The 26,642-nt window shown below is 39.9% G+C and overlaps 1 protein-coding gene across 1 annotated transcript in view; it reads left to right on the top strand.

Annotated features, from left to right (window-relative positions):
- The first annotated feature begins 5,171 nt into the window (after nt 1–5,171).
- The window catches only part of RASSF8 (Ras association domain family member 8), a 93,462-nt gene continuing 71,991 nt past the window's right edge, over nt 5,172–26,642 (top strand). The window contains exon 1 of the mRNA XM_065656556.1: nt 5,172–5,489. The gene's annotated coding sequence lies outside the window, so the exon portion shown is untranslated. The remainder of the gene's footprint in view (nt 5,490–26,642) is intronic.

The following is a 26,642-nucleotide window of genomic DNA, read 5'->3' as shown; positions in this document are numbered from 1 at the left end:
TATACATCTTGCCAGGATTTGGCTAAGAGATGATACAAAGTACTTTCATAAAACTTAATAGGTAAAGCATTTTGTTGTCACTAACTAATATTGGTAACTTCTCCCCCCATATCATATGATATTTAGATTTCTGCTTATTTGCATTTTGGTTTTGAAACTGCTAAGGTTCACACCTTTCTTGTGTTTCTTTGTAACCATGACAACTACAAACATACTGTTTTTCTAATAAAAGCCAAGACTCTTGTGCAACAATCTATGGAAGACAGAACTTTAAGAAAAATACTTTTAAAATTATGGTTTGCAGCTGAACATGCCAGATGACTATTGATTCAAACAGGCCAGTGAAAACTTTTAAACCTGGTTCATAGATATTCATCCGGATCTTATAATTTTATGGCTAATGCAGAGGGATGAGATCTGCTAGTAAAGTTTCACTCCTCTGAAACACCCTCTCCCCTAGATTTCAACATATTCCTTTAACTTGAGTGAACTGAACTCTCTCTGATGGAATATGACTTTCTATTAATCAAGCAAAAACAGAGGAAAAGAGTCATTTATTGATTAACAGATAGAACCAGACTTACCTGATTCCCATTCCTGTGCATTAAACAGAAGAGCCACACACGTGAGTAATGAGTAGCTTGCCTGCCAGAACTGTAACTATTCCTGAATATATTCATACTGTGCTTAGGCTGGAATGATGAACTGGGAGAGTTACCAGGTATTACTGGTGGTACTCACAACAAAAATAAGAGTATAGGATCACCCTGGTTACTTACTCAAGGCTAGTTCCCCAACTAATGTGAGTTAACATATGTGGACAGGTCAGGAAGAATGAGGAGGGATTTGGATCAGATTTGTTTGTTTGAGCTAATTTTGATTTCTTCCATGGAACTGATTCTTGAAATCTGCAAGTCCTTGGGAGCATCCGGAATCTGCTGTGTGAAATGAAAATTTAGCGTATTTTGCTTCTTGGAATATCAGTCATTTGGATTTCAATGGTTTTAAGACAGAGGTTGTGTTTTTCTGTATATCTAATACAGCATGTCACTCATATTCAATAAACAGCAAATAACAAGGCGAGATCTAGAAAACCTGGAGGAGAAACAACCAGGAATTATTGCTCTTTAGGCTCCAAGAAATAAATACCAACTGAAGAGAATAACAAAACTAAGAAGAAAAAGCTTGAAGAATGCACTTAACTTAAATTTTAATCTGATGGTTGTTTGCTTCCCCTGAATTTCAGACAGCAGCTCTATTTTTTAAAAAAATCAGCCTCTTGAAACATTCATTTTACAGTTAAGCAAATACACTGCAGGATGTAAATTAACCCCACTCCAAATTAGCTTGGTTTTCTGCTTGTTGAGGATCAGTTCAGATTTATTTGCTACGGACAAAATTCAACAAAGTACTTAAGCACATGCATAACTTTGATCATGCAAGCAGTCCCATTGAGACTATTCACATGCTTAAATATATGTACACAGTTAAATAATTTGCTGAATCCAGACCTACTTTATTTTTTCTCAAGAAAGTGTTTGCAGAGACAGAGTTGTTTTATTCCATGAAGAGTTTACTGCAAATACATGATACTGAAAGCTGCGTTGATTACTTGTAACTGGTCACACAGAGCTGTTTCTGTTCTCGATGAGCCTGATTTTATAGTCTGGATTAAATTTAAGAGCCCTCTGAGATACTGTATTTCTCAAGGTGAAATGACAGTTGAAACAGCAGCGGTAGCTGAAGATCAAATCAATGAGAGGAGAAAATTAAGGAATCCCAGAAATGTTGGCTTCCTGGTTTTGGTCAAAAAGGCATAATTCTTGGAAAACTTACATAACCAAAAGGCATGTGGGCCTATTTTCTCCTTTTTGTCCTCATTAAGAGTATATGTGTAGGACTCTTTGTGTGCATGGCTGTATGGTGCAAGGAATTCCCTGTGCAACGCTCAGCGCTGGCATCAAAAGGGCATCTTCCTCCCTCCCTTCCTTGGACACTTTAATTACCTCTTTGGCAAAAATGAAGCAGGATCTTCATGGGGAATCTGCCTCCCAAAACTTCAACCAGTGATACAGACCATAAGACATCTCTGGTTAGATCCTCAGAATTTCCACATAAATGTAAGAATGTGCTTAAATGTTTTACTGAATTAGAGTCCCTACCCTTTTCCAGCAATGTGTGAAGGAAGGATCGACTGAAGCTGAATGAAATACAAATTATTTAGGATTACACATAATGTAACTGAGCAAGTGGTTGGGGTGGGCACTGAGAACAGGGAACTGTCATAGCGGATGTATCCTACAAGGGCACAAAGTTGTGTCCTTGGGTGGTACAACTTAACGTCACTCCATAACATCTTCCTAACCAGTTTTCTGGGGAAGCAAGGCATCTTGTTCTTTCAATATAGCTCAAAGAGAAACCAAACTGCTATGTTACATGGGGGGTGGGATTTGTACAATTTTACCCCTATTTTATGGCTGGATTTGAGCATAATTTCCCTCTTTTTTTCTTAAATGACCATTGTCATCATCTCTGTTGGAGATAGTCTTGGTCAAATTCTACAGGTTTATGCAATCCCAGCAACATAGAGATTTTATTTTCTCTTTTTGCCATCACTTCACCTTCACAAAGAGTTCAATTTTTTATGCAAAAAATCACTCTCAAAAATGTATTTGACGCCCTACTGGCCTATCAATCTGTGCAAAAATTACTCTGAAAATTTCACTAACATTATTTTGAAGTAGCAGAAATGTGTTATCTTTGGTGCCTTCATAAATAAATTACAAAAAGGAAAAAGAAGACATTAGAATACTAAAAAAACCCACTGTGCTTTCTAGCTGGCTATAAAGGCTGTCACTGCCAGCAAGTGAAATACCATACCAATACCAAGCATAAACATTTTATGCCTTGTTATACATGTTCTGAACATCCAGAAATCTCTTAATCGTGGCCGTTAATTTATCTTCTGTAATAGGGCGATTTTCATTCACTAATGTAAAGTTTCTAATAGGAAATGATGTAGTAAGTGTATAAAAATTATTTGTTGGATTTGAGAAACTAATTGGCAAGCTAGCTTTCAACAGAAAATGTGATGTTTGATATTCTGGCCCCAAGTTCTGCTGAACACCTGGAGTGGTAAATGATACAAATGCAATGACTTATCAAGCACTTGTTTTCAGTAAACCATTAACTCCTTGAAAATGGCTTTTCTCCTTCTAACAATAATTTCCCAGGTCATACAGTTTCAATAGTTTCCCAGATCACTCTCTTTTCTTCATATGAGTCCCTGAAAGCCTGGATTTTAAGAAAAGATCTTCCATGAGTTTTGTAACTTCTGGTGTGTTTACAGGCTTCATGAAAAAAGGAAGCAGTGCTATTCGGAGCACATTACATCTCGGGATTTTTACAGGAATATTTGGTTAAAAATTTGCAACAATCTACCTGGAAAACGCATGTTTTTTCATGCTTGTAAACTGTCTGTTGATACTCTTGGAAGTCACAGTAAAAAACATGACGTGCAAACAAATCGCATCCAGTAGATTGCAGCAGAACTGGTCATCAGCAACACTCCTGTCTCCTGGGGTATTCCTCCAGTGTTGTTTCTTTTCCGTTTCTTAAGGTGAAGGGGTGTGTGTGTAGCTGATCATGTAAACCACATGCTCCACAACAAATTCAACTAATCTTTCCAATTTCTTCCTAACCATACCTAATTTCATGTTGTGCTTAAGGTCTTTCTCACAAGCTGCTTAGCACTTCTGTCTGTCTAAAAGAGCACAAAAAGGCATAGACACAGGTCAGAATGACCTTCTGTGTCCAGAAGACTTCTTACATCTTGCCAGGTGTGCTTACAAAATGATGCTCAATGGTATAAAGCCATGAAGGAAGACGTGATCATAACCCAAGATCCAGACCTACTAGAAATATCTGTTGAAACATCCTCAAACCTAAATCTTGCAAATATTTATAAGCTCACATTTAAATTGAAGCATGTGTATGCTGTTGAAAATGTTCTCCATGTAGCATCAACACAGGTTCACGTGGAAGCAAAATCCTGCTCTCACCTAAAGAATCAGGAATTAAAAAAAAAAAAACAACAAAAAACCCCCCCCAAAACAACCAACCAACAAAAACAAAAACCAGAAAAATAAGAAGAGAAAGTGTGCTACACTCAAAAGCCCACAGAGGAATGGTATGGGAATGTTATTAAAAAGGTGGTAACACAATCAACAAAAAAAGTTCTCTTGAGGAGACTCTTCTTTAAATGACCAGCATGTCCTGATCTCTGAACATGGTGCACAGGCAGCTTTGAAAAGGCCATCAGCACAGGTAAGAGCTTGGAATGACCACTGGCCACTTTGCTGCTGGTGGCCCAGGAGATCCAGGGCAAATGTTAATTGACAGTGAAAAAGATACGTGAATCACAGCTCTGAAGTTCATTTTCAAATAGGTTTGGCGGGTTTGTTTTTAGAAACAGTCATTTTTCCTGTTCGAAGTTGAATAAACACAAAACTGATTAAAAGTTCTTATTCAAAACTTTCTGCCCAAAACAGCCGCCTGTTTAGGAGCCTTTGGGGCTCTGAGCCGTTGTTTGATTTTTTTTTTTCCCGAGGAATTTTCCATTATCAAAACCCAACGCAGAAATAATTGACAACACTGACTGCCGGCTTCCCGCATTTCAGCTCTAAATAAGCACCAAAGGCATTCTTCCTTCTTCCAGAAACAATAGGAAAAAAAAAAAAAATCTCAGGGAAAACAAAAATAAACGCAAGCCTATGCCTCAGCCAGAGCTCCCGGCAGCGCTGCTTGTTTGGGACCGGAGCTCTGCCTCCTGCGGGATCCCCCACCCCGGCTGAGGTGGGTGCGGGCAGCCCCGCTCGCCCCGAACTGCCCCCGCCGGTACCCGCTGCCCCTGCACACTGTATCGGCCGGTCCCAGGGCCCCCGCTGCGGGGTTATTTTTAGGCAGGGCTGTAGCGCCTCTCCTTTAAAAGGCTGCTGCCGCTGCCTGCACCGCTGCTTGCGGCGGTGGTGACGGGGGGAGGAGGACGCGGGGCGGACGCGCCCTCGCCCGGGCCGGCGGCGGGGAGCGGCGGCGGCGGGGGGCAGCGGGCGGCTGCGGCTTTAAGAGCTCCCACAATGCCGTGCTGGCGTCCCAGTTCCGTTACATGTCTCTCCCGGTGAAGGGGAGCGAGGGGAGAGGCAGGAAGGAGGCGCGGGTGGCCGCTCCTGGCGGGGAGCACCCTACGCGTGGCTGGGCGAGAAGTGGCGGCGGCGGCCGCTCGGCGGGGCCGGGGGAGGAGCGGGGCGCCCCGGAGGGCCGGGCCGGGCCGAGCCCCCGGGCGCTGCGCCGTGGGTCGGCCGCGCCGCCCCCTCCCCTCCCCTCCCCCCCCCCCCGCGCGGGGCGCGAGGCGGAGCCGGCGGCCGTTGGGGCCGTTGGCGCTGCCGGGGGAGCCGCCGCGGGACGGGCGCGGAGCCGCCGCCGGCCGAGCGGTAAGTGCGCGGCCAACTCCGGCGCGGTGCCGTCCCGCCGGAGCCCGCCCTCCTCGCCCTGCTCCCGCTGCCCTTGCTCGCTCTCTCCCGCAGCCCACCCGGCTCCGCGTCCCGCCCCGGTCTCTTCTCCTCCCCGGCGTCTTTCGGCTCGTCCCCACTGCGGGGTTTGTGACTGTTCCCGGCCGCCTCTTCCCCGTTGTCCCCTTCTCTCCTCTGCCTGCACTCACCAACTTTCCCGGCCGTGTTCCCCATTTCCCGCTTCCCCTCGGATTTTTTTAAAATTTCTTTTTCCTTTGCATTCTCGGCTCTCCCGTTTTCCCTTACGCGTCTCGCCTGCCCGCTCGCACTCGTTCCTGCCCTTTCGCTTCTTCCTTCGCTACTTCCCCAGCTCCCTCCAGCTTTTCCTCTCTGTTGGCATTTTGTCTTTCTCCTTCCTTCAGGCATCGTATGGAAAAGTAAAGAATATTTTTCTGTGTTCTTGGGAAGGAAGTTCAGAAGCTACTTCTCTTATCCGGGGAAATCTTTGTAGTAATTTTTTTTTTCACCCTCCCTCTTACTGTCCTCGAAAAGAACATTAAATCCCAATCCCAACTTTTTTTTTTTTTTTTTTTTTTTTTTTTTTTTGCGAAGTGGAATGGCGTGGTTTGTTTTTTTTGGTTGTTGCGGGTTCCCCCCCACCCGGCGTTCCCCTCCTCCAGACAGTGCCGTTCTGTTTCGCGATTAATCTCTTATTCCAGCCCCAACACCTCCCTCTCTTTCTCTCCCCCAGTAAGAAAAAAATGATTGAAAGGAAATCTGTTTTGACAGCAGGGGATGTACGAGATTTATTTTTCTTTTTTTGTGGGGGTGAGTGGGAGAGTATTGGTGAGAAGAAACTTAAGCAAATACAGTACAGTAGGACAATACAGAGGCATGAACTTTAAAGGGTAAGAAAACGGATTCTTCTTGATTTATGCAGCTGTAAACTATTGCTGGGAAGGTCTGGTCCAGATTCTGGTTTGGGGCTGTAGTAGTCTGGTATGTGCCAGCCTACTTTCTGTTCAGCAAAGCGGCGTTTTAATATGCCGACAGAGCGGTGTGCTAAATTGCAGTTCAGTATTGCTGGTGGGTCTCATCAGCGTGGAAAATCAGAAGCGGGGGAAAGGTGACAGATTTCAGTGTCCCCTTTAGAATTACACCTGTCATGAATTCCATCCTAAAACTGCAGATATGTCAGAGGTTGACACCTTAACAAAATTTCTGGAAACTGCTTACATCTATGTCAAAAAGTGCTGTCGTGTGGTTTATGAAATCTGGTTTGGACCTCACAAGCTTCTGCCTCTGCTCCAGTCAGCATTACATGTTTAAAACTAAGTATGTGCCGGGCTGTGGAGAGCAAGTAAATCAATTGCCTAATGATTTCTGCAAAGACACCTGTTTCAGGGTTTTCAGTCTTCCAGTTAATTGTGTTTGGTAGTGGTGTGATTGTGTTAAGTGTTGTAAAACTAAAGAGCGATGTCTTTTTCAGTAAAGGATATGTAGTTCACGAACGTCAACTTTTTAGGTCAGAGGGAAACAATGTGGATCTTGGTTGTGTTATGTTACCTCTTTTGATAGATACCATTCCAGAATACCACAGGGTTATGTGGCTAAGTTGCAAATTAAACAAGTCCTACTTTTCTTCCTCTCTCTTTAAAGAAAAGAGAAAATACCATTTCAGATTGAATTTTATTTGATGGTATCTAATTAGAAATTCGGCTAGACATTGAACTAGAAGTACTTCTCTTTGTGTGTTAAAGCAAAGAATGATTTGATATGTGATGAATTGCTGAGGGAACTGAAATGTCTGCTTGGCATTCATAGTGTTTAGTTGTATGCCCTTTAGAACAACTGGGAGAGTTAAGGTAGTTCACTTCTTACACTTAATCTCTCCATCCTTCTCCTTCCCCTCCCTGACAAGCCCAACAGAATTTGATCAGTTATTTGAATTAATCTTATTTTTTATCTTTTCTGGAGATGAAAAACTTTGGGATAGAGGAAAATAGAAAAATAGCAAGTTAAGTCGTTCAAGTCTTTTAAAACTGTGCCTTGGACTGTTTCTGGAAACACCACCAATAATTCTAGAGACAAATTAAGTTGATAAGCATTACTTTTAAAAATCCTTTTGAAGGGAGGCCCTGAAAAGGAACATGTTAGATAGAAAGGAGATGGAGTTGCTGAAGTGCAGAGCTGAGCACTGGGGATGGTGGGTTCTGTTCCTGCTTATGCCATCGCATGGCAGTGTGACCTCTGCCTCAGCTGCCTGCCTGCACCTCATAGGATGTGGAGGCTTTCCTGAATCTCTGTCAAGTGCTTTTACACATGATTTTAAGAATAATTACATGTAAATGTATTACTCCTTGTGGTTTTTGAATGCTGGTCAGATGGTAGTTTTGCTTGTGCTAATAGTCATTGATCATCACCACTTATTTTGAGAGCAGCATGAGATTTTTTTTTTGCATTGCTGTAATGGTTTTGAGACTAGAGTTATTTTTATCCCCTGTATATCTCTGACAATATCGGTGCATGCTGCTTCTGTGGTACCTTAACAGTCTGCCTCAAGCTGAATTTGAAGGGTACTGTTGGCCTCTCCAGAAAGAAACTCGATTAAATTGAATTGCTGGGTGGAAAACTGTCTTGTGGGGACTAGGCTGAGGAGCCCCCTCAGCGTGAGGCATGCAGTCCTGGTTTGTATTGTAGAGTTTGTTGTTGTGTGTGGCGGTGGTTTGTTTGGTTGTTGTTTGTTTGTGTATGGTGGTGTGTTTTTGTGTGTGTGTGTGAGCTCTATAATTATGAGATTGGCTTAGTATTCATGGGTTTTCTTGTTTGCTTTCTAATTTTAGTTTTTTGCCTGGGTTTTGAAGTCTTTAAGATCTCTATCTTGAAGTTAAATGTAAATGTTGTGTGGTTTTCTAGGGCTTTTTGAAAGCTCAGGTTTTCTTGTAATTTTTTTTTCATGCTGGGGTTGGGACTTTACAGTGTAATGGGACATATTATAATCTCAATGCCTACCTTCCTGTAATGTTTGAGACTCAAACATTGTAAATACATGGCTCTTCCCTGTTGCAGGTTGTTCTTTCTTCTTAGTGAAAATGAGACTTGATTCTATAGAAGCTTGCTATTAGGCAACTGCATCAGCTTTGGGTTATAACTTGCTGTCCTCATGTGTATGTACATAGCTAGTTCTGTGCTTCTGAATCTGGACAGTTAGTCTAGTTTCAAATGCAGTTTCATAAATAACAAATTCTTTTCATCCTTCCTAACCCACTTCAAAGTGTGTGGTGATCTCGCAGCTTTGACAAGAATAGTTTTCCTGGCTAGTGAGAGGATGTTTGTTATTTTTGCATGTTACTGTTCTGAGGTCTATATGTCATCTTTCTCTTTACTGATAAAATATGGGAGGGGGGAGGCTGGCCTGCGTGTGCTGAGCGGTGCCGTGCTGCTGCAGCTTCTCGTTCCGGTTCATTACCTATGAAGTTGAGATCACAGAACTTTTCCTGCTTGGGAAAAGAAGGTGAGTTTGAGCTGTAGCTTATAGGGGCTTGTCACATCTGCCACAGGGACTGCAGATTGGGCTGTTATTTCCCTTTGTGATAACATAAATACAGAGAACGTTGCATGTGTCTGAGAGAACTTGAGGAGATAGCCACTATAAGCTTTCAGATGGTAGACACTTGAGAAATCCCCTTAATTCACCTTTTTACTTTTGAATTACCCGTTAAAGGAGAGAGGAATCTGTTTACTTTCTTGTTGTGCTTGGAAAAAGGGCTTACCCACAACAAAAGGCATTGTAATGCTTTCTATAGTCCAGGATTATTGAACAAAAGCATCTTGCTGTGCAATATTGTTGCTGTGCTCAATGTTGTATGATAACACATGTTTCTCAGCTGTTGATTCCTCAGTGGCACAGACTTCAAAGGAATGTCCTGAAAGAGAGCCATGGCAAGAGAAAAAAATGAGTTTTGTTCCAGCGGCCTGTACCATCCATCTGTTTAAATACTTTGCTGAACTATTCCAGAGTGTTCAGGCATCCAGTTAGGGCTGACAAGCAATTACAGCTGGGAATGGAGCCTACTGCAAAGAGACCACCTAGTGAAGGCTTAAAGCCTACCTCCCCTCCAAGGGTCAGAGCCCCCCTGCTGTCCCAGCCAGCAAGAAGAGATAAGGCTCATCATTTAGGATATCTTTCAACATGACATTGTCTAATTCCTAATGCTATTGAGGATTTATTTATTTTTACTCTCTATGCTATCTTTAGCATGAGAAGGGAAGAATGATAATGAGGACAGGTCATCTCTGTAGTCTCTTTGTATGTAACACACTAGGTCTGTAATTCAAATATGTAAATGCATATAAAGAAATTATTTATTTTTTCCTAAAACACATAGCTAACAGATCACTCAAGTGTTTGGAAAGGTAGCAATATATATTACTGAATTAGTTTTAGTTCCAAACCATTTCTAGTAAAGTTAAAACTGGAGCCAGTTATGTTGTGCTATTTCAGATTGAGTTTGGGAAAATATTTGGGGAAATATTCCACAGTTCAATCCACAGTAACAAGTTAACAAAACCTGTGTACTCATGCATTATGATACACTAGGATGCTGCCAATTCCAAGTATTATAATTTGTTTTTACTTAAATTCTGATATTGGAGTCCACTGTACAAGACAAGTCTCAATGTGGTTGCCAACTGAATCTTCAAATTGTGAGCTATGTGCTCTATATAGTCCCAGATACTGGAACTCAGAGGGGAATATTAACAGAGAGACTGGAAGTAAACTCTTGGTAACCTGTAAAGATCCTTGAAGCTTTTCTGCGTAGGACTGATGTTAATTTTGAGGATTTGGAATGAGTACTGTAGGTAATGCATGTTTCATTTAAGAGGGTTTAGCCTTCCTTATGAATGGAAAATGATTACGCAGATGCACTAAGTATATTCGAGCTTTGAAAAATTGTGAGGCACTCCAGGATTTGTTTTTCACCTGCAAACAAGCAGCAAAACTCTAAAGGTAAGCTTGAACATTGTCCTATGCTGTAGTATTACCCCTGCCTTCATACTGTGATGTGACATTTGTGCCGCTGAAAGGATATTTATTTCTCCCAGTGTCAGGAGTCGTGATGGTGTTTTGAGATGTCGGATTCTAATGCCTTAGTACCCATTTGAAAGGAAAGGGGAGGGAAAGTTCTAGAAATGTGTAATGTAACTGACTTCCATCCAGCTTCTGCCCTTGCTCCAGGGTTGATGTTGTAGTTTGAATTTCCATACTCACTTTGAAAGCTGTACTAGGTGTAACCTTGTATCTTGTTTCCCTTATTGCAACAGTACCTGATGTCTTTCCAGCATGCACCTTGCTGTGTCTCTAGATCATCTAGGTTTAAAATGGTGAGGCAGTATTGGTGGTTTCTTTTTATTGTATGCTTCTTAATGTTTAAAGAGCTGTAACTTCCTTTTGTTTCAACTGAATGGTAGGTTTTTTGCTAAAAGATTTTTTTGGACTCCTGAAGTGTTTGTCAATGTTTTCAAGCTGTTATTCAAAAGGAGGGTTGGAGTTTCCAGAGCAACCTTTTGAGATTTTGTTTTATCATCAGTCAGCAGTTTCATGAGCACGGATAAGGAAAGGCTGCAATTCTGCTGAGCAGCCAGATGTTTTGCATCTGTGCCAAAGTGGGGAGACTGTGTGGCTTTAGGAGTTGGAGGGTCTGTTCTTGTCACTGGACTGTTTGGGGATCTTCAACAGATCGTATCTGCTTTCTCTCCCTTCCCCTCCCTCCTGCCATGCCTGTACTGATTGTGATCACCTCCTTTTAAGTAAACTGAGATTGAGTGCAAAGCATTCTTTGTTCTTTCTAAAAAGCAGATATTTTTGTTGTCAGTTTGTGTTTCTTCAATATTAAGCTTAAAACCGTAGAAAAGCTGCATGTAATTTGGCAGTTAGTGAATTTATGGCTATTGTCCAGCGGATTAATGCTAATATTAACTTTGACTAGCGTGGCATTAAGTGAACAATATCAAGAAAGCAGGTTTTGATGCAGCTAGACGGGAGAGTAACCTTAGACTCAAATTCCCCAGTTCTGTACTAAATTGGACCTTTTCTTTGGCCAGTACTTCTTAAAGACTTGTAAGATCCTTGTCTTGCTTCTGCTTCAACGTGACGTGAAGGAAAGACAGACTGTAAGGAACTCATCAGATGTCTGCACATGTCAAACTCTTCCTGGAGAAGTAGGAAGATGCCACAGCTAATAATATTTGAAAGTCGGTATTGGGAATCAAGATACCAAATGCTTAAATGTGTCTTTACAGCTGTATGGCTGGCAGCATTAACTAGCCCTCCTACTTGGAATAACTGGCATCTGGAGAGAAGCATATGCCAGTGGTGGAATACCCTTGTCCTTGCCCATCAGAAAGTGATTGTGTTGCCTTTTAAAACATGTTCTCAGTCGTCAGAACTGTTCCCTCTGTGTGTATGCTTGCTCTGGGCTTCATCCATGGCTCCAAGTCAATCAAAACCTTTGCGCTGGTTTCATTGGGAGCAAGGACAGAACTAATGAATAAGCTGTGTGTTTGAGAGTGTGTATTTCAAGTAGTAGAACTGGCACTGATGAGCAACAGGACTAATGCTGAATACAATTCAGTGCTTTCATGCTGTTAATGGGATTGGAATTGGTAACCTGATACTCCAAAGAGATAACAAAGGCTATTTATCATACAAGGGAACACTGATTTTTTTTTTTTTAAGGAGTTGGTAAATAGCATAGTAAAATCTTTCATCAGAACTCATTCTAGTGAACAAGATCTGTCAGAAAATGACTGATTTAACAAGAATTTACGAAATAGTCTGCATAGAAAAGTAATCTTCTGTCTTATTACTAGTGTTCTTTCACTGAAGTCCTGTATTTGCTTACCAGTTTACTTAGTTTATGTCCTGTGAATTTATCTGATTTCAAACTGAGATATACCATAAATAAAAAGTGTTTAAGCTTTTCTTCTTCCAAGAATGGAAGACTTGAGGAGATGACAAAATGAAGTATGTGCGAAGTTGACATAACAGATATGGTATGTGACTGTCGCATGTTTCCCAAGGACAGATCAGGATGCAACTAAATTGATATAGAATAAAGCAGTGGTACATGGGATTAAGCTATTCTGTGGGAGACTGTGGAGAACTCTTCTTAGAGGCCTTTTAATACAAGTAGGATTGACATCTGCAAGGGCGATCTGGTGCAAGAAAACTTATTCTGACCTTGTAACTCAAGATAATATTCTACCTTAGGCCTGCTGCTTACTTAGCTGCTTTCCTCTTTCGTGTTTTTACTTGAGTACAGGAACTTGCAGTCCCTGCAGGCAAGGCTAGAACAGAAATGCAGCACAGCTTTAAGAGGTGATATGTGCTATGGCAAGAGACTTGACTATGAGTTTGCTGTTGGTGAACTGAAGTTCTGTGAACGATGGGCCATGTTCTGCAGTAGAAGTTAAGGAAAGAGGCTCACCTTTCTTAGGTGGGGTGGGAGGGAGCTGGGCTCTCAGCAGCAGCAAAGAATCACACTTTTAAAAGTACTCAAGTGGTGGTTTTGGTTTACTTAAATTTTTAGCAAGACAGAAGGGGGTTTTTTTGGGTGTTTGGTTTCTTAGGACTTGCTGATCTTACGTTTCTGATGCATTGCAAAACAAGTCCTCAGCAATGGTTTATTACTGTAATATTCAGAGGCCTTGAATGAGATCCTGACCTCTACTGCTCCAGCCCTGTGTGAGTGCTGGCGAGATGGGCGCTCCCTTCCCGTCATGGTGGGAAGGAGTGGCAGATGATGAGAGTGTTGACATGAGCTGCCTGTGTGGCATGGCACGGATGAGCTGGAAATGGAGTGCTGGTCTACTGCCTTAGACTGAGGGGGTCTCTGAGCAGGACACCAGTCACCTGCATGTGTCATCTGTTGTGGGTGTCTTTGTAGTCCAGAATATCCTCTCCTGGTCTGACGTGCCAGATGTTGAGTTTACCATGTGCCTTTTAAAACATGCGGTTCTTCCTCAACCCAATGATGCTGCTTTCCCGCTGTACCTGCTGTTATTCTGTGAACACTTTCAATTAGTGAATTGTTCACGTGCTCTGTCTGACAGCACTACTGATTCTTTCTGCTCTGCTGTAAGGCTTCCTAAATATTGGTTCATGAACTAGTGGCTTTCTAGGTGTTTGTTTAGTTGCAGTGCAGCATTTGCTTTTTGATGGGGAAGAAGGATACTGGGATTTTCTCTTTGAATCTTGCAGCTGCAGATAGAGGTGTTCCTCTATTCAATTCCTCTGCTGCCGAACTGTTTGGAGCCAGGGATGGGGACACTTGCTTTGCTGTTTCCTTGTCCTGGAGTTGGGTTTAATTTAGAGCACCTGTCCTGTTGTGATCCTGACATCCTGTCAGTACTCATTCTCCCTGCTCCCTGGGAGAGAGTGTGTTTGTTGCTGGCAGCTCTCTGCCTTAGCCTTATAGGAAACCCAAGCCAAGAATTTTCTAGAATTCTTCCCCTCCCTCCCCTTGTCCTTCACTGACCTCTAACCACATTTTTATCTTTCTTGACAAGATTCTTAGTTTCACTTATCTGCTGCTTTTCCCTTCACTCTTCAACTTTGATTATTTTTCCAGGAGCTGCTTGGAAACATTGACCATTACAGATGTATGGACTGTCAAATACAGTCAAATTACTTAGGCTTGTGTTTTGTTTTGGTTTTTAGCTAGACTTTAATACTAGAATGCTTATGGCAGGTAAATATTTTCTGTGTACACTACTTGTCAGGATAAAAATACCTATCCTCAGAAGAGGGTAAGGAACTGCAGTGGCTGTATTTCCATATTACAATATACCAGTATCACCTGTTGTAAGAGCCCTATGTTTCCTTCTCTGAGCACAGACCACTACTGTAGTAAGGGCACATAAGTGCAAACTTTGTTTTGTGTACAAAATTTTAATGACTTTTAAAATACATTTACATGCTGTAAGATAAAAATGTAACATAAATAGAAGGAAATAGAAAATATACTTTCCTGTTTTAGGCTTATGGTTTCCTAACTGAGAAATGCTCTGTCACCTCCAGATAGTATTATTTTGTTCTTAAATAACTCAACTTCTGTAAAAACATACTTGCTTTGATTCTGGGTAGCAGAGAAGAGGATGATTGGATTTATTTAAATATATGCTGGAATATTTTTTATTTTTTCCTATTTTGTAGTGCCCTTCATGCTTGTCATTCTAAATGCATATGCCAAAGCCTAAATAGTTAGAAATCTATGTGCTTTCTGCCTATGATTTACTTTAACAGTCCATAATGATCTCTGGACAAACTGTATTTTACTTTGGAAGACAGCATTTCAAATTAACCTCCATTATTGTCAGTTTTGCTAGTATGAGTGAGGACAGCATTCAGTGTAAACACTGTTTTTAAGAGTACTGTTTTTCTTCCTTGCATGGACATCAAGCACATGGTAGGCAGAAGACTGTTCTGCTATAACAGAGTGCAAAATGCAACATGAGGGAAGATTGTGCTGTAGTATCTGAAATATCCTCCATACATTCCTGCTGTAAAATGTTTTCTGACCTGAAAAATGTAGTTGATGTCTTCCCAGCTTCCATTAGATGATATATATCTCGTCATCCCCTAGTTTTCAGAATGGATCCTATTGCTCAACAGAGCAACATGGGCAGGTGGCTTCTGTGAATAGACGATGGCTTCCCTCACTGTGCACCATGACCCATGTGGAGTCGCAGGCCCAATGGGACTTCTGTCAGCTCTGGAGCTTGCAAGAAGAGATTGGTTTCTGAGCCCTGCAATTAGGAAATTGAGCTAACAGAAGTTTGGTCACCATCTCAAACTGGGATCTCATGGGGAAAAAAAAAAATACTTTTTTAGATCGGTAGACAGTATTATTTGAATCCCTGGTGATGATCATAAAAAGTGTGATGTCATGATGTATAGCAGTAATGTTAAGCCTCTGTTACTTGCTGGGATTTCAAGTACTGCGTAGTTGAGAATGATTTTAATATTGGGAAGGGAGCTATCTGAGGTGCTTCATTCATAGTACAAACCTTAGTATGAGATTACAGGAGAAACTTCATTTGGATATCCAACTACTATTTCTCAGTGGCTTTTTTCATAAAAATTTAAAAGGTTTAGCTACTAGATGACTAATTAGACCTGTCCCATTGTGAGCCAGCGAGACTGTTGGCGATCCCAGCAAGACGACACTGTAATGAAGTCCTGCTTTGCAGATAAGTAGTTGACTAACTTGTGTGTCAACATGAGCATTTCTGTCAGTATACAGGATGCAATTCTGAACCTGCAAGGGCACAGATGTGAAGTTACGATGGACAAGAAAGAGGTCACCTATGAGCCTCTGTCATTAACAGTACCTGTGTGTTGTGGCTGTCACATAGGCCAGGGGAAGCTTCTGCAAAAGATGTTAAGCTAACCTGATTTACCTAGCACATTGAGTGGATTAACAGCATGCACATAGCTAAAGTACAGTATCTCTGCTGGTGAGAAGCTCAAGCAAAGAGAAATCTAAAAACGTTCTCGTGGCATACTTAACAACAGTACTTTATGAATGATCTTTTAAGGAACAAGTATCAAAGGAAAGGTTCATCTTGTAAGTGGACACCAGTATGTCAAAAGTACTAAGTAGAAGAGTGCATTTATGGTATAAGCTTGTTAATTGGTTTCAGGGGTAGTGTGTATGTATAGTGTAATCTAAGACTTGGTACATTGTGTGTAGCAAATAATAAACTACTGGCTACTCTTACAGTATCTTTTCCTGCAACTTCAGCTTTTCCTACAAAGTATCAACTGTAATGGCCAGTGCTCTAATACTGTTAGAGCATACAGAGCTTTTTTTATGAGGGTTTGTCTGTTCTTATGCCTGATGAAACTTCAAAATAATATTCTTGTATGTCCAGTGTTGTCATCTTGCTCTGTGGTGTGTTCCGTGTCTTACTGACTTCTGCAACCAGTCTTAGTACAGTTGTTGTAGTGTCATTGGAAAAATAGCTGTACAGCCTAAAATGGGTCCTTTCTGCTAAGCTTGATGTTGAAGTGAGGCATTAAAGCCAAGGCAAATTTAGTAAGTATTTTGACTTCTGTGCATTTTTATAGCCCTTTAAAAAAAACAAAACCAAAACCAACAACCCCAAAACAACCAACATCTGTCTTGATCACATGATTTCCTGCAATTGATCTATTCCCAATGTTGAGAGTTAATACAGATTTTCAAAGAGCTCATGAAGTAAAGAACAGAAAATTCTAATCTTTAAGCTTAAGTCCACAGAATAGCAAATTGATCAGAGTATCCTTTGAGAAATTCTTTATCATCAGTTTTACAGGAAGAACTTTAGATTCTGTTTTGCCATCCCAAGCCCATCACCTCTGTGTCTGACTTGTTACCTTATACTCTTTAGCGCTTAAGATGCAAATGGTTTCTGTTCATTTCAAAGGCATTAATCAAACTGAATCCTGTATATGCATTGAGATATGGTATTTCTGTGTTTTATTCATGTTACTTAATTTCATTAAAATGGAGGCCAAGCATGTCTATGAAATTTATCTGTAACAGTATTGTTTGCTAATACTTATTTGCTCAGACCAATTTGACAGTGTGTGAACCTGAGTCAGAGCTTGAACATGTCTGAATTGGTAACTTTTGTCTACATTTGCCTCTTCCTATGCAGATTTCAAATTTTTGGTTCAAATATCAGTCATTTAAAAATCTAGATAAGAGCTATTTCTATCACTTTATTAACATGCTTACTTTTATTTAAGACTTCTCTTCATGATATGGAATACAATACATTAGTTCAAAATAAACTTTCTTTGAGGACTGTAAAGAGATATGGTGAATCTTTGCATATGCTTCAGCAGCATGAGTTGCCTGGGAGACTTTGAGGAAGAATCATCCTTAGGAATTGAGTGTGGAAGGTTCTTCTGTAGCTAAACTGGATTCCATTACCCAGGGTTTGTCCTTTGTACTTTTTGATAGGAGCATGAGGATCTCTCCCGTCTCCTGTGCTGTAGCAAGCCCTCAGGAAAGAAGCCAGTCTTCTGACCTTCTGCGCTACCTTTGGAGAACTGTTTGGTACCAAGTTCTCTGCCTCTTATGCTGCTGCTTTTTCTGGTTTGGTCTTGAGAGCAGGCTTAGAAGAGGAGGTGCAGTTTGTGACTATGGGCTGACACTTGGATTGATACCCTGCTGGCTGTTTCTTCATGGTGTGGTGGTGTTTGTTTTTTTTTTTTTAAATTAATTACTGCCATGTTTTGGTCAATGAGTATTGAAACTACCAAACATCTCAAGTCACCTATTTTATCTATCTTATACCTCCTGCAATCTGTATATGAAATCAGCTGCTTTGTACACGTTTAATAGATGTGGAGATTTTATTTGAATAGAAAAAAAAAGCTTAAAGTATGGATTTATGTAGACCTGTAAAAATGTGTTACTTTGTCAGCTTTTGCTGTTAAAAATATGCTATACGTAAACATGTGGTCTTAATGTAAGATGCTCTCACACTCAGTCAATAAATGCTGAAGCTTATTTGAAGCATCAGAAATGCAATTGGTAGAGAGTGAGGTAAACTAATTTGGTGCAACTCAGTTTGAACCATCATCCCCGAACAAATATTGTGACACAAATCACTTGTAGGTTTGCTTTTGTGTGTTTGCTTTTTCAGGTTTGTCTGTGATAACTGATTGGTATTGTATCTTGAACTGGGGAAAGGCGATGCACTTGTGACAGTTCACATTAAAAACTAATGTGAAAACCTATTTACATAGATTATTCCTATGAAACTCAAATTGACTTATTCCACTATAAAGGCACTGGTCCCAGGCTCTGAGACACCCAGTTGTTTTTTAATGAGTCAACACTAGTTGACTTCTGAGACTTCAACACTGTGTGTATGCATTTACCCATGATGCACTTATAAGTGAACCTGACTTGATTACAAATGCATTAAGCATTAATAACAGGGAATGCTTTTTGCACTTTAAGAAAAACTTTCGGAATGTTTGGAAAACTGGAGTAGCTCAATAGCGCTGAACTTTGTTAATTGTAAAAGTATTTAACAAAGAAAATGGTCTAGATTTGTCACTGATTTAGGGCTTGTCTGAGTGTCTGAACTGTGTTCTTGTTAATGATGATATATAGAGAATTGGAGGCTTTCATTTTCTAGGGAAGCATCTTTATTCTTCAAGTCAGTTTTGAAGACCTAGCTGATGAAAGCAGCCTGGTCTGAATTGAGTGTTGGCCTTGTTTTAAGCGGGAGGCTGGGCTCTTGTGGGTCCTTTCAGCGTGAAGAGTTCTGTTTAGGTTATTTTTAAGAGGTTTTTGTACCACACAACCCCCATCAGCTGATACTTCCAGCAACTAAACCAGAGGTGAAAATAGGTCCTTGCTCTTCAGTGAGTTTTTTTATAACATATTTTTACTTACCTTTATAGCACTACTACTGGATAAATGCAGAACATCTAGGACTTTCTCTGCATCTCTTTCTGGCTACTGCAGAATCTTTGTTTAAAGAGGTGTGGAGCAGGGCAAGTTGGTAGGACCTTGCTCAAAATTCTAGGGTAAGTTCTCAGCTTTCCAGAAACTGATTTTTTTTAATATGGAATCTGATGATTCTGTAGTTGAATTCAGCAGACAAACTGTGTTTTAGGGGAAACTTGTCACAGATGTATAATCTATTGAAATTCCCTATGAATTATTTAATGAAAAAATAGCTATAAACATGGTGAACATTAGAAATAATGCAAAATATATTGACTAGGAAGAAAAAAGGTATTAGTCAGGGTACCTCTAACAAAATTTGATTTATGTGTTCAACTGATAAGACCTGTAATGAGTTAAAAATACAGACTCTTCTATAGGAAAAGAGCAATGAGATCTTTTTCTTAATTGGTGTATGTGTGCACTTCAGTAAGGTGCGTATGGAGAAAAGCATATGTTAGATAATGGATCCAGTATTTCAGATCAACTTGTTCACATAACTCTTTTTTTGTGATAGGAATAGTAGAGTGGGTGTTCCTTCATGTATTTAGACTTTGGCAGCCTGTGTCACAATAAGACTGTAATTCACTAATGATAACTGAGACTTACAGAAACATTCAACACTGGGCCCAGCTTGATAAATCAAGCTTCAGCTGCAAGCTTTGAAGTGGGAGCAGAACAACAGGTTTTTAATGAAGTTGAAGAGGAATAATTGATTAATACCCTGTCTTTCACCAGGTGCTATATCACCAGAATTTTTCTTGAAATTAAATCTGTGATCAAACCATTAAACTGTCACTTTATTTGTACAGGGAAGGGGTTCTCTTTTGGTTCAAGTACTGACATAAAACTTTTATGCAGTTGGTAAAATGCATGTTGAAAGCTTATTTTCTTCCTTTCAGTTACCTGATTGTTTTACCAAAAAAATAAAAAAGGCAAAAAAAAAAAAGCTAGCACATGCTATCAAGAGAAAGGGGGGGAAGCTAATTTTTCACTACTTTACTTATAGAGGAAATAACCTTGCAAGAAGGCAATAGTGAATGGAATAGAGATGGATGAAACTTTACAGGACTAAGAACGCAAAGTCACTAACTGGTCGCTTGTACAAAAATACTCTGCAACTGCAGCATCAGTTCTTGGAAAGTTTCGCAAATACCTGAGCATCACAGCATTATTTAATTACTTATGTATAGGCACCTGAACTTCAAAATCTTAGGTTTCTTAATTTAAAAATCAGTAAATTAAAAGTTAATTTAGTAGAACCTATACTATGAGTCAGGGGAAGGTTTCAAAGGAGATTTCAGGATAGTGATATATTCTGGCATCCTCTGCTGCTTGTTTAGTTATATGCGTCAATAGTTATCAATCCTAATGATAGCTTGTTTTCTAAATCAAGATGGTGATTTGGAGTCATTGCAGTGTCTCAGAATTGTTTTTTGGGGAATTTTTGGTATCTCTTGCTTCCTGATTTTGGTAAAAATGTAAGAGTTTATTTAACTATGTGCTAGCTTGTGTTGGAAGCTCATAGTTTAGCTCTGTAGTTTAATCATTAAAAAGCAATATATTATGAAGTGAAAAGTGACTATTGAAATTTGAGCATGGGACTCTTGAATATGTAGACATTATGCTGATTCCAAAGTCAGTGGACTGATGCCAGTTGAGGTGGGATGTGGTGGATCTGAGCCACTGCTCAGTACTTTTGTAGATATGATCATCTGTGCTGTGGAAAGCTGGTGTGCAGTGAACACAGGTTATTGTTTGCAGGAGTGAGAGAACACATAAATTGCTCTACATTGGTGTATTGCTGGACTTCAGTGTGAGATTTTTCTTGTAGAAGACGGATGGGAATAGAAGAGTTAATTGTAGTAGGCCCTGTGTCTGTAAGGGTGTGTAGTTGCAATGCTTTAATTTAGAGTCAAAATAAACATTGTTGTACTTCAGTGCTACCAGCTTTACAATAATATGCAGCCTCATTGCCAGAGCTGTTGTAAAAGCAGTCGTACCGGCTTTTGTAAGAAGGTCTCGGAGGTCAGTCAAGTGTCTGCCTGGGACCAATAAGCCCTTATTACTGACCAGGTTGTGAAAGTAGGTCATACTACGCCTTTGAGAGACTACTGTAGTAGTATCAGTTGCAAGCCATTCTATTCATGATTTTGGAGGCAATGTGCGTAGAAATGCACAGGTGTTTTTAGGTGGAAAAGGGTTTTTAAAGATCTGGGAACTCTGAGCTTGTCAAATGTTTCTGTAGCATACTTTGGCCATCTTTTAGCCACTTATGTTGGTAGTCTGCTGAAACAAATGGTTTCTTGATGGTGTGTTTCTCTTAAAAGGATCAATTGATTAAAATGTTCATTAAAAGTTCACTAGTCAAGCAGCACCTATAAATCCTGTTTTCTTTTGATGTAACTTCAAGTAACAGACCATTTGTGTACTCGTACATATCTTTTTGAAAGGGTAAAAAGAAGCTTCTATACTTCCACAGCAACACAGAGCTTTCTAGCTACATCTTTTCACGTAAGAATTTTACACTACTTTTACAGTGACAATTTACTGTGGAACAGCATGCTTTATTATTGGCAATCTTCTTAAAAGGGCCTAGATTAAGAACTCTGACCTACAGCTGTTGTAAATAGAAGTCTTTTTGTTACAAAGCCTTTTAAAGTTGTTCCCTTTTTTTGTGTTAATTGATTAAAATATGTACTGCGTAGGCTCGAGTTCCTGTTACTAATTGGATAAAATGAAACCACAGGCTAGGTACGAAAATCAACAACATAACTCCTTGTTGAGAAGGTTTACTATTATTTTGATGGGCTCTGCCTGTTGTGGGTATGTACATATGAGTGTTCTAGCCCTAAGACCCCTGAGATTGACATCCTACTTTACTAGGTCTGTCTAAATGTTACAGAACAGATGGTTAATTCAAAAACAAGAGTATTAAAGCTGAATAGCTAAATCTGATCTCTGAAAAATGAACTTGCCAAAACAAGCTGCTGTATTTGATGGTAGCTGCTGAATTGGTCTCTTGTTTGATACAAACACAAACCTCAGTCTAATGCCTAAATGCAAAGAGATTGGTCACTTCAAAGATTTTTTCAGCTTTTAATTTCTCTCAGAACCTATAACTTGAAGCAGTAAGTTGCTTACATATTTTAGGGCTCCCAGAAAAGAAAAAGTCTTATTTCAAATCCATCGTTTTTTTCTGGGCTTATCACTGTGGTCCTGGGGTTTAAAAGTAACTAAGGCAAATTGCAGAAGTGGAATAAAGCTGACACCTGATTTTTAACTTGCCATGATTTGCCTTTTTCTTCTGCTTAGGTGGTCAGTGAAAAGAGAGGAGAAAGGCAAATTATTAGAAGAAAGGATTATTGTGTTTACAGGTAAATTCTTTTTCTTGTCAACAAATAGGATAGATAATTTGAGGCAGGTGTTGTGCCACAAGAAACCTTTTGATCATCTAATCCGACCTGCACACCACAGATCCGAGTTATCTCTGAGCTAGGCCTAATAGTAAATGAATTTATACATGTGTGTACTGATACAAAAGGGATTAAAGCATTTATTTTCTGCATTCATCCTGTTGGGATTATTCCTTAGCGACATAATTTCACACTAATCTACTTTCCTGCTTTCAAATGAAACAGATGAGCAGCCTGATGCTGTTTATGTCAGCCCTTGGGGGTTTAAATACTTATGGTTCTTCCGTGAGCTGCTGGAAGTTATAGTCACTTTTCAGGAATCTCTGACCTTGCAGTCCATTTTTCTATGGTGGATTGAGTATTTTATCTTAAGAAGAGGTCTGAATGTGACATTTGGGGTGTTATTTTTCACTTATGTGATGCTGTAAGATGAGCTGTTACATTTTTTAGGAATACTTTATCTTGATTCATAACATGACACAAAGGTAGCTTGATCATTGTACAAAACTTGGAGAAAGCAGTGAAATTACTTGTGTACACTTCTGCCTTGATACATGCCTTAAAGTTAAAATTTCAGGCTTTCAAATCTTTATTTGCTTTTGCTAGTTCTTTTCATGTTTAACACTGTGTGTGAAAAGTGTCAGGCAGACAGGTGGAAACTGAATCCTTCCATCTGTTCAATGTACACCACAAGTATTGCACTCAGAATTGGGCTTGCTGGGTACAAATCTCAAATATTTTTATAAAGGGGACATTGCTTTACTTGGCCGCGTTTTTAAATGCTCGATGAAATACTGATTTCCATGGGGCTTTTTGTAGAAGAATGAATTATTTTGAGTCTCTTAAAACTCTCCTTCTCCAAATTGGCCTCCAGACCAATTTTATTTCAGGGACTTTGACAGTTCTGTTGAAGCTATCAGCCATATCTTCAGGTTTCTGGAAGTGATGGTCTTGAGACCGGGGAGTAATTTGAAATACCATCTATTTGTCTGCTGATCTGCGATTAAGGCATAGGGCTAGATGTTTCTACCTCAGGATCTTGCTCACAACTTGAAATGGCCCCTTCAAACTTAGTGAAAGAACAAAGTTCAGGAAGTAGAGAAACCTTGGTGAAGCTTGGAGAAAGCAATACGTTAGGGAAGAAATTGGCAGAGGCACCAAAGTGTCTGGGAGCAGATGGAGTGTTGTCATCAGCTGCAAAATCAGTGTAAATACTTCCAGAAAATTACTCTTCCTCTGCTCTTGCCAAACACAAGGAACTGAAGCCATAAATACCCTTGGCAAACTGTTGTAGCTGCCAGTGAGCATCCTGCAGTTGTAATCAACAAGTTGGAATTCTCCCTTGCAGCACTGGGCAGCAGCTGCTGTGGAAGCATTGCATTAGTGGTGATAAAATACACCTTTTTGGTTCTCGCCTAAAGACAATGGATTTTTACAGTTAAAAATTTCACAGTTCTGCTGCTGTGCTTTTCTGGTGGGTCGTATCAACAATAGAAATGAGTTGGTTTCTTTTTCACTGTATCTATGTATGTGTGTGTATATTACATGAAAGTATAGAAATTATAAATATTCAAGATATAGATATATATCTATGTGTGTGTATATACTAGATCACTAATGTATATGGCATCTGTGTCTCTCTTGAACTGTCGTTACCTGGGAAAATGAATGTTGGAGTTGAGAGTGTAAGATGGAGAGCAGCTTAAATTCTGAAATCTGTCTGTTCTGATCCAAATTCTATTTCCATGGAAACTGGAAGTTTAGTACTCTCGCTTGTCAACTTCAGCTGCTGGCTGGCTTTGGGGAAACTAAGTTGTTCCCTTACACTAAACCTTTTGGAATCGAGTTGTGTTGGTATATTAGCACCACATATTTTGTGGAGATGGAGAAATTAGCATTACTTCATGTATTTAATTTCTGAGAGATGTGTAGCTTTAACTGCATACAGATCAGATATCTAAGTGTTCAGAGCCCGTACCAGATTATCTAATCATTGAATTTTCACATATATAATGTATAAGCTCATAGTTTCTTTCCTGATGTGGGCGATTACTTCATTATGGTGGTGTAGTTTTACAGATTATGAAGCAAACTGTGTTATTTTATTAGCTGGCTGCCTGGTAATGCAGGTGTCCTCCCTTGCCTTGTACCAGCCATAGAATGATGTGCATGCATCAGCTGCAGCAACAACTGACACATACAGACATCATGAGTCTGCACTCAAAGTGACCCTGGGGCTCAACTGCACCAGCTCATTATGAACATTTTCTAAGTTCTGGTTATGCTCTTGCCAGGAAGGCGGAGCTGCCAGGCCTGGTCTGTGTGGAGTTTATTATGGCAGAATGACTATGCCAAACCCAGTAGGTGAAGGCTTAACATTCTGGAAGAAGGCCTGAAGGCCTTCTAGCTCTCCCTGCTTCAAAGTGGAATGGGGTTGTTGAGAAGATCATGGGGAATATAAAGAATGTCCCACTATGTTCAAGATGAGAGTTGACAGGAAAAACTTGCAATCCTTTGGTTAATCAGTAAGTATTCTCTCTTGTGAGAAGGTAACTTTTCTGTTCTTGAAGCTTTGGCTGGTTAAGTGAAACTTTTTTTTTTTTCTTAACTTCAACGTACTTTGTCAGTGTTCCACTTTGACTTAGGGCTGCTTTTAATCACTTCAATTACTATGCGAAAGCAAGTACTCTTTATGGATTGGCACTTCTGTATTTTGGTAGCTTGTACCATTCACTTTAATGCACAAGAACATGACAACAGTAAAATTATATTGAGCGTATGGGGAAACAGCCTTATGTTAGAGATTTGTAACCAGAAATGTGTTTACTTTTTCTCTGGTGTAGAATAGGAGTGTAAAATAGTATTTTAGTAGTGCCTGTGTGGTCTCTGTGAGTGGGTATTTGAGGCTTAAATATATTCACTTGTCAGGGCAGGTGACCTGCTTCCACATAAGGTGATACATTCTGTGAGCACAACTGGCATGCAGGCTGTCCTGGATGGGTATGAACAGAAACAAAGTTGCAGAAAGAGTTCTTCTCTGTTTTTTGTGCAGTAATGTGGCAGTCTGAAAGAAAAGCTGTTTTGGTAGGTAAATGGTACTGCTTTTGAAATAAAGTTAAAACTTTCAGCTTTTTAAATAAGGTACAACAAAGTGCCATTTTGATTTAAAAAAAAAAAAAGTAAGGTGGTTCTGAAGCAGTGCCTGAGATTTTGACTTAGCAGAGATCTCCCAAATGTTTAAGAAAAAATTGTTTGCAATTAAGAACTTAGATAAAATTGTGTGCATTTTAGGGTTTCTTTTATCTGACAGAAATATCACTTTGTTCATTGGTATATTTTTTCTTTAATTGTTATGAGGTTAGTAAACTAAGTAGTCTCAGGAGTGACAGTTTGATTTGGACATACTCTTCTGTCAGGGCCTGAATCTTCCAGAGGTTTGTCTTCCTGCCTGGATTCCCTTTTTAATTCCAGATTTCCATGTGCTTGCTTGTTTAGGTGCAATATAGCAGGCTTGCTTAAGGGGAGGTTGTCTTGAACGTGCAGCGTTGTTGCTGTGATGACCTTGTCTGTCCACTCTTGAGGTAGAAGGTTCCAGATTCATTCTAAAATATGAGATACTCTTCCCCTGCTGTGATTGCTGGAATTAAATTGGAATTTACCAATATAGAACCAGGAGCTGGTAGCAAAAAAAGACATGCACTTTTCTTAGAACACAGATGCAGGGTTGGGAGAGAGCCAGAAATAACCACAATTGAATAATTCTGTTGCTACCTGCAAAGACTAGGTGTAGCCAAGAAATCTTGTTTGTTTGTGTTAAGAAGTTTGCCTTGTTTGAAAGGTGTTGTCATAATGATTTGGCAATCATTTTTGTTTTCTATGCCAGCAGTCAGTCTAAAAGGTGAAGACAAGTTTTAAGAAGGTATGTGTACAAGGTAAACCTTTACTTGAGGGAAAATGCTCCCAAACTACCTGCAGTTAAATGCAAAAGCAATAAGTAACTCAACAGAGCTTCTAATCTTCTTTAAAGTCTTACTGGAAGTGCTTTAACATTCTAAAATCCTTTCCTCCTGCTGGCATTTCTTATCTTGTATGTGAATTTAAATGGTAACTATGCAAACCTCAAGTAAACTTAAGCACAACTTCTCTTTGTGTGTAGCAGGTGTTATTTAAAGGGCCAAGCCAGGATATCTGTGGGCCTGCTC

Source organism: Caloenas nicobarica, chromosome 1, assembly GCF_036013445.1.
Source record: "Caloenas nicobarica isolate bCalNic1 chromosome 1, bCalNic1.hap1, whole genome shotgun sequence".
Lineage (NCBI taxonomy): Eukaryota > Metazoa > Chordata > Aves > Columbiformes > Columbidae > Caloenas > Caloenas nicobarica.
Note: the sequence above shows the minus strand (reverse complement) of the source record. Positions and strands in the feature narration are given on the sequence as shown.